Below are 11,704 nucleotides of genomic sequence, written 5' to 3'. Positions count from 1 at the left end.
AAAAAAAATTTCAGACTGATTTTTGCTGCCAGAGAATTTCAGAAGGCTGCATTCGGATAATTGGCATTTTGGATAATCTACACTCTAATGTGCTTTCTAATAAATAGATTGTCATGTCAAGATAAAGTCTACTACCATGGTTTTTTGGCACTGCATCCCCATGCCAAATATTTATGGCCCTAAAGGTACATCAATTTCATATTTTAAACACAAATTCATTAGGTGTACTGACTGGTAACACTTTCATAGTACTTTTTGATATGGTTATGGAATGTCCAACCTAAAGCTCCCTGCAGAATATAAAACATGCTCGTCCAGAAGTTAAACTGCCATTATTGTGTTTGTCCCCTCAACTGAAAATGCTCCCCATCATAGCTCCTTTCTCGGGTCAAAATATCTCCTTGCTTCAGACCATGGAAAATAAGATTAAGATTCACAACCGTTTCCACTGGCTTCTAGAATCAGGCTTCTACTTAACATTCATATTTTTAAAGCTTCTCAAAAATGACTGCCACCCTCACCCCCAAGTCAAACTTGTTCAAAGTATAGTTTGCCCTTTTTGGCAGCAACAACCAAGACTTAGAAAGCCATAATGTACCACAGCCACTTGTGAATATCCTTTCACAAATTTATCCCTGCAAACTAGAATATTCTTTGCAGACACAAGTGACAGAGATAATAAACTGCCTTTTTTTGTTTAGAAACGAAGCAAAATCTTACTTTCAACATAACACATTTAACTGTTTAGATACATGGATTAATTTCAATTTTCATTTTATGTATTAAATATTTGGCTCATCCTGAGAGCAGACAGCCTTGCCCAAGATGGATTGTTGATTGCTTGTTTTTCTGATACAAATTGTAAAGTTAACTGTACGACTATATCTCAATTTGTTACATGTTTTGCTTGACTCTATACTGTTACCAATGTGATAATCTGAATTTTCTTAATTTCCACCCACTTGCATCAATTGTTCATGTATATACTTATCATTCAGGAGAAATTGTAAGTTTGTAATGTCTTGTCTTAGTCTTATGGTCCAGGAAATATCAGAAAAGGGTCCTATACCAGCCCACTCACCCAGTTAACTACAGTAAAATACAAAAATGGGACCCAGTTACAGCTTCTAGTCTACTATTCAGAAAGCATAGCTAAGAATGTCCAGAGAGGTCTGATACTTTGCTCCATATTGGACAATTCTCGATACAAGGCATTGTGATTATGCCAATTGTTGTGCAGGTAAAACTAGTAAAGGCACAGAAATATGGCCATCTGCATTTGGATAGGGTGCAACCTTGACTTGTGTGACAGAGGGTTTGAATACCAATCCTGCCAACCAAGATCTAGCTAAGAAGTGTAGCCAGCTCTCCTCAGAGAAAGGGTTGCAGAGTTGTCCACAAGAGGACCATTTTCTAGAGGAGACCAGTGTAGGCATGGGAGCATGAAACATTAACTGAGCCTGTGTGAAGACAGAATGCAACAAAACAGTACAGAGGGAAGAAAGGCTTTGCCTGCACTATGCAGACAAGCACCCTGGACAGAAATACACAAAACATCCTTGCTAGAGGACAGTCCCAACTTACTAGCAGCAAAGACTTACAGTCTTAACTTTGAAAAATACTTGCTCCAAGTTATGAGGATGCAAGGAGCTTTGTCTCCACTGGCTTTTGTTTTACCCCATCAAAGCAGAGAACCCAGTCCTGTGTAAAGCTTTAAATTACAACAGCCCGGGAAGTTTAGGCCAAGTTTGTCTGCAATGGGAATCATTTTTAACCTCCAATGCTCCTCTCATCACTCCCTACCTTGGGAAGACATGTGATCACTGAAAAAGAACTACACCTATGGAGATAACATGTTGAGAGGGAACCACATTTTATTCATTTAACATTTGTTTGAAGGCACCCCAACCAAGAATTGAACCACAGAACCTCTTGCTAAGGCAACACTAACCCCTGCACCAGCCAAATGGGTCAAAACAAAGAACCTGTGGCCACTGGAAGAGAATTCATGGACTGTACGCTATTAAAACACATTACAGGCAACTTGTCAAAACAGGTATCCTATGGAGGACTAGATGGCCAGTTGGTGGGAGACAAAATGACTAATACATATACACCAATGTATGACTAGTATAAGGCTTAATCTCAGAAGTAATCATAAATGCTCAATATAAAGGAATGAGTGGGATATTAAGGTGTCACTGAACAGCATCGTCCTGTTTCGAACTGCCTGAAGGAACAAGCATGATGGGGAGATCTCTGCCTCACAGCTGCAGGTTTCACTCCCGATTCCTGTTAACTGTTCGCATGGAGTTTGCATGGTCCTTGTATCTGCAGGTTTTTCTACAGGTACTCAGGCTTCCTCCCCCCTTCCAAAAAACTGACTGGCTACAAGAAACTTTATATACATTTATAATATTCCCCCTAAGAGGTGGTTAAAAAAAATCTCTATGGACCATATCATTTATCCAGTTTTAAGCTGGTGGCTTCGGTCATCCTTATGCAAGTCCAACAATGAAAATATTTCATATATGCTAGTTTGAGTGGCTAGAAGCCTAACTGCCTTAATCTGTTCATCTAATGTCTAGAGTTAGAGTTTTTGTGAATATAAGAGAGAAGGCTGTGGGTTTTTCCATACTATATAGATGGTCAACACTGCAATGTGGCATAAGGAAATGTTGCATTCCAGAGTGTGCCATCCCTTCAAATGACACATTAAACCAAGGCTCCATCTGCTTGACATGGTGGTAGCTCAGGTGGATGTAAAAGATCCCATGACACCTATCAAAAAAGGTAGGGGTCCTTTATTAAATACCAATTCTACAATATTTACATACTAAACATTTAGAACTATTTACATCCTTTTACACTCGTTTTCCAACTTTTGCACAACTCTATGCATGCATCTCATTCTCCGTTGCCATTCATATAGTCAGACACCCACCCTTTTTGCACAACCAAAATCTTATTTTCCAATATCTCTGCTATCCATTTTCAATTAAAATTTAATTCCATATTATGTAAAACATTCTTTACAAATTCCACTATTACTATAACAATATTCCAACATATCCATATTTATATATTCCATTTTCATACCTTCCAAAACATTTTCACATGTTTAATATGTAAAATGAAGACAATGGGGAGAAATTTTTTCTTTCAACTTCACCACAATTGCATATTTTCTACTGTCTGCCATATATTCGATTTCACTGGCAATTCTTTTGTTAATTTCCATAGAAAATCTCTGTATCCTACACATCTTACACCACTCGTCAATGTTTTTTCTCCCTCCAACCTTTCCCATGGATAAGCACAGTAATACTTATTGCATTTAAATACCATTCTTTCCACATGTTCTACGTTACTTGTTTTCCTCTTACCCACGTCAATACTTTATGTAGATTTAATGAAGTTGCATAAGTCACTTTACTAAGCCTAGCCTTACTTTTTCCTTACCCTACAACATTAATTTACATCCCCATATAAATGAAAACCGTAGAAATTCATATTTTTATAGGGATCAAAACTAAACTGTGCAGTTTTCCCAATACTACAGAACTAAAACACATACAACAAAATTATATCTTCCTATTGCTGCAGTTCAAATATCTCCTTTCCAAATTTTACTCAGTTTCTATTTCTTCCACATTAAACTAGATTTCTCATTTTATCTATTATTCGTAAACCTTTACTTTCCCTATTTATACTCATACCTATAGCTCTTACATCTGTATTGTTGCTTAATGCCCATTTCCATCCACTCATTAAAACAGCATCATCCACATGAGAACATAATTGGCACTCCAGTCCTTTCTGTAGTCCTACATTCTGCTACATTTAATGATTTATTTTGCCAACAATTGCATTCATAACCAATGCAAATAAATCTACTCACTGCACATCCTTGTCTAATCAAACTATCAATTTCATGACAACCATTCAATATAATTCTTTACTTTTTCATATACTAATGTACTTTTAATATCTTTGTATATATTCTATTCTATTATGTTCCATAAAATGTGTCCTATCAAATACTTTACTCAAATCACCAGACATGGATTTCAACTTTTTTTTTCTTCGTTACATCATCCACAATTTTTAATTAATGACTGCGGTGGTGGTGCTGCGGTAACATTGTCGCCTCACAGTAAGACGTCCTGTTCGATTCTCAGCTAAAGCAAGCGTCTTCTTGTGCAGACATGCATGAATGGGCATACCTTCATTGAAGGTTGTGGCAGGGCTGGCAACTCGGCACGTAAAAATCTACTACCAATCATTAGCGGATCAGAGTTCTGCTGTGGCAACCCCTAAAAGCCGAAAGAGACAACCTTCTTCAAATATTGTTTACTTTCCAATCTCTTCTATTTGAAATTTATATGAAAAAAGGGGAAAGAGGACATAAATTGGAGAACAATGGTATTTAATTCAGATTATAAGATTTTTATTCAAAGCTCCAACGGATGCTTCTTGTCCAAAGCCTTCATTTAACCCTTCCATGAAGTACCTCTACCATTCTAACATGTCTTTATACACAAGTCTATCCCATCTTTACTATTTTAATAGATACTTCAATTTCTTTTTCTAATTTATTATTCTATTTCATTTTTTTAATTCCATCGTTTCATCTTTTCTTTAAAATGTTTTTCTATATTTTTATTATATGCATTATTTCTTGTTGAAATAACACTTTTTCCTCTCATATCTTAATGCCTTTTTTTTTTTTTACAATTCTCTGCCACCTCTTCCTTTTTCCTTGGGGGGAAAAAAACTTTTACACAATCTTTTACTTCTCTCTTGGCCCATCTCATACTTCTCTCAGAAATTCTCTTACTAAAATCACTAAAAGCATCACTGCTTACTTTTGTATTTCTTTACTCGTTTTCATTTTGTATATTACCATTACAAGAAACATTTATCCTTAAAACATATCCACCAAAGTGTCCAGTTTGTCAAATACCTACATGATCATTCCATAATTGACTTACCATTTATATACCATCCTTATCCAAGTATTTTCATTTAATCCAAATACTTTACCCATTTTATATATTTTTTCTTTCTTGAATCTCTATCCAAATTGCCAAGTGATCTGAAAATACTGTAACTTTTCCTTTGTGTATAATTTTCAATCTTTTGGAAATAATCTATGTTCCTTAAATTATTTCTTCTGTAAGGCCACAATTTAAAAGTGAAAATTACTACGAGACACACACACCTGAGACACACACAGGACACACACAATACCGAGACACACACACGAAGGACACACGCAGAGGCACGCACACACACGAACGACCGCATACTTGCTTTTTTATCACAGGACAACGCGCACACAGGTTTCGCATGCGCTACCATCACAGCGGAACTGCATGCGCACACACCACCCAGACCCACACACCCACCACGGAACACACACCAGTTACACACACCGAGACCACACACCGCGAGACTACCTGCAGGATTACACACACCACGGAGACACACACACAGGACCGCTACCATGGAGACAAGCACCACGGAACCAGCACGAGACAGCACCCGCGAGACCGCCCTGCAGAGAATGCATACCACGGAAGGACAACGCTGAGGACAACGCTGAGACAGCAGCGCAGAGACCAGCACCACACCTAAGACAACACCACACTTTTACTGCACACACACACCCGCAGCACACACACGCACAGGACGCACACAATAACACCTGCAGAGTTACACGCACGCACCACCGCGAGGACACCACCGGAGATAATAATTTATAGGACAACGGCGCACCGCACCACGGGACACCACCGCGAGGACACACACACACCGCGCGGGACACACCGCAGGGACCTGCAGCCACCACTGAGACCACCCTGCAGCACCACCACAGGACCATCAATATTGTTAATATACACCTGCGCTTACAGGACAGCACCGCGAGACAAGCAGCGCAGGACCGCGGGATCAAGAGGACGCCACCACGGGGACCGCAGCAATAATTTATAAACGCGCATAATTTGCATAACCACCATCTAACCATAACAATAATAACTTGCAGGACCTGCCACCGCGGGGACCCACTTGCCACCACCGGGACACACCTGGGACAGACAATAATACCACACCGCAGGACAATACCTTGTGAGGACGCACTACCACCCCAGGACCACACCACGGGGACACCACCCCTTACAGGACCACACCACCGGGACACACACCACAGGACACTTTGGGGCCACACACACAATGGCAATACACACCACGAGGACGACACAACGAGGTTTCGCGCACACACACACTGGGACTTTCGCGCTGCCACCGCAATAATAACAATACAGGACAATAACACACACACCACAGACACACACACACACCACGGGACCACGACAATACCATTTCTGCTTCAATAACACGCGGGACAAGCACACACACACGGGACACACACCACGGGACACACACAGGACGCACAATTTATCATGAGGACACACACGGGACACGCACCGGTTTACATAATCACTATACGCACGCACACACCGCGGGGACGCACGCACGGGGACTACACATATAATTATTTCTTTTACTACCCCACCACCGGACAACATGCGTACACACCTGTATCTACACACACCTGCAGGACCGCACCGGGACACGCACGCACACGGGACACACACACACCTACACACACACTGCGCGCCCACCACGAGATAATAAGCACCACGAGGACCTGCAGCACCACGGGACAGGCCACCAATAACAATATAGAGGACCACAGCCATAATAAGGACAGCACCACATCTAGCACGGACATACGGACAACACACACACAGGATATATCAATAATAATACACACACACGGGACATCAATAATACCACACACCCACCACCCAGAGACCACACACCCACCACGGACACACACGCAGGACGCACCTACGAATATCACACCTGCAGAGACACACACCACCCAGGACACACACACGAGGACACACACCACGAGACCTGCCTACAGAGACACACACACCAATATATCATCATCAATAAGGACACACCACGGATCATATAACCACGAGACCACGCTACACCTACATAGGACACACACACACACGAGACACACACACACACACACACCAGGACACTACCTGCAGAGACACACACCACGAGACACACCACGAGACGACAATGAGAGACAACGCACACAATAACACGGAACTACGCACACTACACACACCACCGAATAGCAGCGCACACACACACCTGAGGACCTTTACCACCACGGGGCAGCACCGCAGGGACGCATACTGAGACACATACTTGCCCACCGCAGTTTCTGCCCACCACAGGACACACCTGCATACACCACCACGCTTACACACACACCCAGGACACACACACACACCACCACAGAGACCACCTGCAGGATCAATAGGACCCCCGAACACATCGTTACCAAGGACCTGCAGCACCGGGACCACCTGCCTTCACCACAGGACCCACCTGCATACCGCAGGACCTGCGCCCGCAGGACACATAGCATCTAGACCTGCCGCTACAGGACAATACACGCCTACGAGGACCACCGCCCCACCACCGGACACCTGCCTTCCACCAGGACACCTGCAGCGCCTATACCAGGACTACCTGCCGCGCTACCACCGAGTTCGCAGCGCACACCTGCAGCACACACCTGCGCGCACCGCGAGGACACACACACACCACGAGGACACATCATCATATCATCATCATAATGACACACCGCGGGGACAACACCGAGGACAAGCACCATCAGGACAAGCACCACGGGGTTCTCGACCTGCAAGGACAACACCACGAGGACAACGGGACAGCACCGCGAGACAGCACCACAGGACACCTTAATACACCTACCGCACACCTGCGCACACTGCATCAACACACACGGGGACAGCAGCACACACACCCGCAGGGGCCGCACACCTGCATCATCAACACCATCATCAACACCTGCCACGGGGACACATTGATTATCAGACCACCACCACAGGACACACACCGCAGGGACCGCATACCACGAGTTTCGCCCACCACTGAGACACACACACCACCTGCGGACCTGCAGCGCACACACGCACCGCGGGACACGCACGCAGGGACACACACACACACACTCCAGGACACACACACACACCCCCCAGGACACACGCACACACCACGGGACACCTGCGCGCCTATCATCACACTGCACAGCACACCGCGGGACACCTGCAGCACCACCCGAGGACACACCTGCGCTACCACAGGACAAGCACCGCGAGACAAGCGCAGGGACACACACCGCAGCACACCAATAGCACGCACACCACCACCCGGACCATACACACACACCACGAGGACCTTACACCACCGCGGGGACACACCGCAGGGTGCCTTAGGACAGCGGCCACACATCTAGCACCGCGAGGACAAGCACATACCGGGATTACCCACCTGCCTTTACCACCGCTACACACCTGCACTTACACACATATCACACACACAATAACCATAATGAGACCACACACACACCGGGACAAACACACACACACGGGACACCGCACCAGGACACACGCACACAGGACACACCACGAGTTACACACACCCACCACGGGACTACAGGACGCACGCCACCGCGGGACCAAGCACAGCCACACACACAACACACACACACACTACCACCACGAGAGTTATGCAGCACCTGCGCTTGCACACATACACACACATCACCCACCACCACGGAAGGACCCACCCACCACCCACCCGCACCACCACGGACACCTGCGCGCACCACGATCTAGACACATGCGCGCACACACACCAGGACACATACATACACCTGGGACACCCCGGGGACACACGCACACCACCGGGGACACTTGCACCGCGGGACACACACTACGGGACACTTACCTGCAGGACACTTGCAGCACCGCAGGGACACCTGCCTAGACACAATAACCTGCAGCACCCGCAGTTCTGACATACACGAGGACGCAGCACACACAATACCACGCTACCTGCAGCTACGAGGACAACACCACGAGACCAACACACACCTGCGCACACACACGGAACCTTACACCGCACCGCAGGACACGACACAACCGCGAGACACCGCCCAGGACACACACACCACACAAGGACACCTGCAGGACTTACACACACCCACCACACAGACCTGCCACAGAGACACACACACCGCGAGGACACTACCACACAGGACACACCGCGCGGGACACTGCACCCACGAGGACACACAATAATAACACCGCATATACACACCACACATCTGCAGCACCGCAGTGAAAGGTATATATGAAATAATAATGACATTTTAATCACCATCCTTTTTCTCCGGTCAATAAGCCTTTTTCCATCTCACATCTATAATTGTTACCCTACCCATTAACAAGGTAATATCCAAAATTCCTGCTGAAATTTTACATAATATTCCTATATACCTGAACGTATAGTCCAAATCACACTCCTCATAACTTTTCTACTTGTAAAATCTTGTATCTTGGATAATGTCCATAGGAAATGTTAGGCACTATTCTAATACCCTTAATCTTTTTGCATTCATTGTACTATTCATATTTATTGCCAAGATTCTCAAACCATCTTTTGATTTTTCCCCATTTTTTTCTGCCCTTCAAAGATTTGGGTTTAAAAGAAAATAAAGGTACATTTCCTCTTTTCTTTTACCCTTTTCACAAAATGATTTTTCCTTCCATTCACCACTTCCCAACTAATCTTTTCCTCACCTGTTTCTACCTATTACTTCATACCCTTCTATCTTAACATTTACTTTTCCACCTTCTCCTGACTCATTACCCATCAATGCTTGCTCATTTTCTTGTTCCATTTCTTCTTGTTCTCTTAATCATATGCTTTTCATCTTTCACCTTACATTCTGTATTTTCCTTACAATCCATCCATAAATAACCTTTTCACATTTAAAAAATCTCAGTTCACATCTTTTTACATCATGACCCACTTTGCCATAAATGTAACATTCTTGTCACAATTAAATGATTGTTTTTGTGGACAAAGTTTTTGCTGCCCCCAATATTTCATACTTTGAATATGCACTACTTTTTCATCTTCCATTTTTAATACAACACTACAATCCCAAACCCCAGTCCATAAACCTCTTATAAATTTTGTAATGTCCATAACATCTTTACATATAGTCTTTAGTCTTAGTGACTACTCCAGTTTGAAACTGAACATAAATTTTCAGTCTCAGTATATACACATTCCATGGATTACATTTAGTCTACCTCATGGTCTCAAATTTCTCCATAAACTATCCCGATTCAAATGTCACAAAAAAGCACCTTTATTAATATGAATAAATGCTCTCACCTCTTTTGGTGAAATACCTAACAATGCTATGTTATCCCAAATGTCATTCCCATCCAGCTCTTATTCTGTAAAATTAAGTTGCAAAGAAGTTTCTTAATGCTGTCTTTTCTTATTTCTCCATTTCACCATCTCTACATAGGATTTTATTCTCCATCACCTCCCTCCACTTCTTGAATTTTATCCACATCTCCCCATGAAATCACCTCACTTTCTGGCTCACTTAAGTCCTGTAAAATATCCCACAACCCTCCAGATTGTAGAGCTGTAATTATCCATTCAGTGCGTCTCACTCTCCACTTCAAATAATCTTGCAAAAGTTCAGTCACCTACACATTACTCTGAAAATACACCTCCCTCCTTGCTGCTTACAGGTACCATCTACAAGCTCATACACCCAATTATCTGCTTCTTCCTTTTGCAAAGGCTCATCTGCCCTACCACCGGACAGCACCTCCATTCATGCAGTCTTCTCAAAAATCCCTGCTATGAAAGAATAGCTCCTTCACATTCCTTCCCAGCTTCTCCAAGCTGCCACTGCACCAGAAGCTTAACTACAGCAATGAACAGTGCCTCTGCTTGAAAATATTTATTGATATATACACATTACATATTTACATTTGCATCCATTTACAAATCTCCATACATTATAAACTTCAATTTAAACATTCACATACCACTCTGATCCACAAAAAAATGACTATCGCTCTTTGTCAAAGTTCATTTTTCCATTGCATTTGATTAAATTTGGTCTTTTTCCATATAGTCCATGAAACAAATTACTCTGCCTGTTTTTGTAAACCATAACCACCAAATTCTATCATGTCCATATGTATTTGCTCAAGTTTTAACAAGCTTTTTATCCTATTATGTCTACATATTTCTTTCCACAAATCAACTTTCACATTTCAAAAACACATGCACAATAGTCTCAAACTTTCCACATTTATTACATATTCTATCTTGCTTTTTTGTATGGCATATTTGCTTTAACAGGCAATTTTCTAATAGACAATCTCCATTAAAGGAGATTATATTTTTTACTCTTTATACTCTTTATAATTATAGCTCATAATTTTGGCTTTTTTCATAACCATTTCTAAATCTTTCCATGGATCAATGCAATAAAATGCTTTCATAATAACATTAAGTACCATTCCTTTATTTTTCTCGTATACTTTAATTTTCCATAAGTTTGGTTTTGGTACTCATTTCTTCATTCACAATGCTTTTACTTTTAACTTCCATTCCTTCCCACAATTCTTTGCATTTATAATGTAGTATTTCTATCAAATTTTTATTTTCCTTCACAATTCCTTTTAATACCTTATATAAAATT

General features: G+C 42.7%; 1 protein-coding gene across 1 annotated transcript in view; it reads right to left on the bottom strand.

Annotated features, from left to right (window-relative positions):
- The window catches only part of FTCD (formimidoyltransferase cyclodeaminase), a 258,515-nt gene that overhangs the window by 791 nt on the left and 246,020 nt on the right, over nt 1–11,704 (bottom strand). The window lies entirely within an intron of this gene.

This window comes from Protopterus annectens, chromosome 2.part0 (assembly GCF_019279795.1).
Source record: "Protopterus annectens isolate FY-2018-M chromosome 2.part0, PAN1.0, whole genome shotgun sequence".
In the NCBI taxonomy this organism is placed as follows: domain Eukaryota; kingdom Metazoa; phylum Chordata; order Ceratodontiformes; family Protopteridae; genus Protopterus; species Protopterus annectens.
Note: the sequence above shows the minus strand (reverse complement) of the source record. Positions and strands in the feature narration are given on the sequence as shown.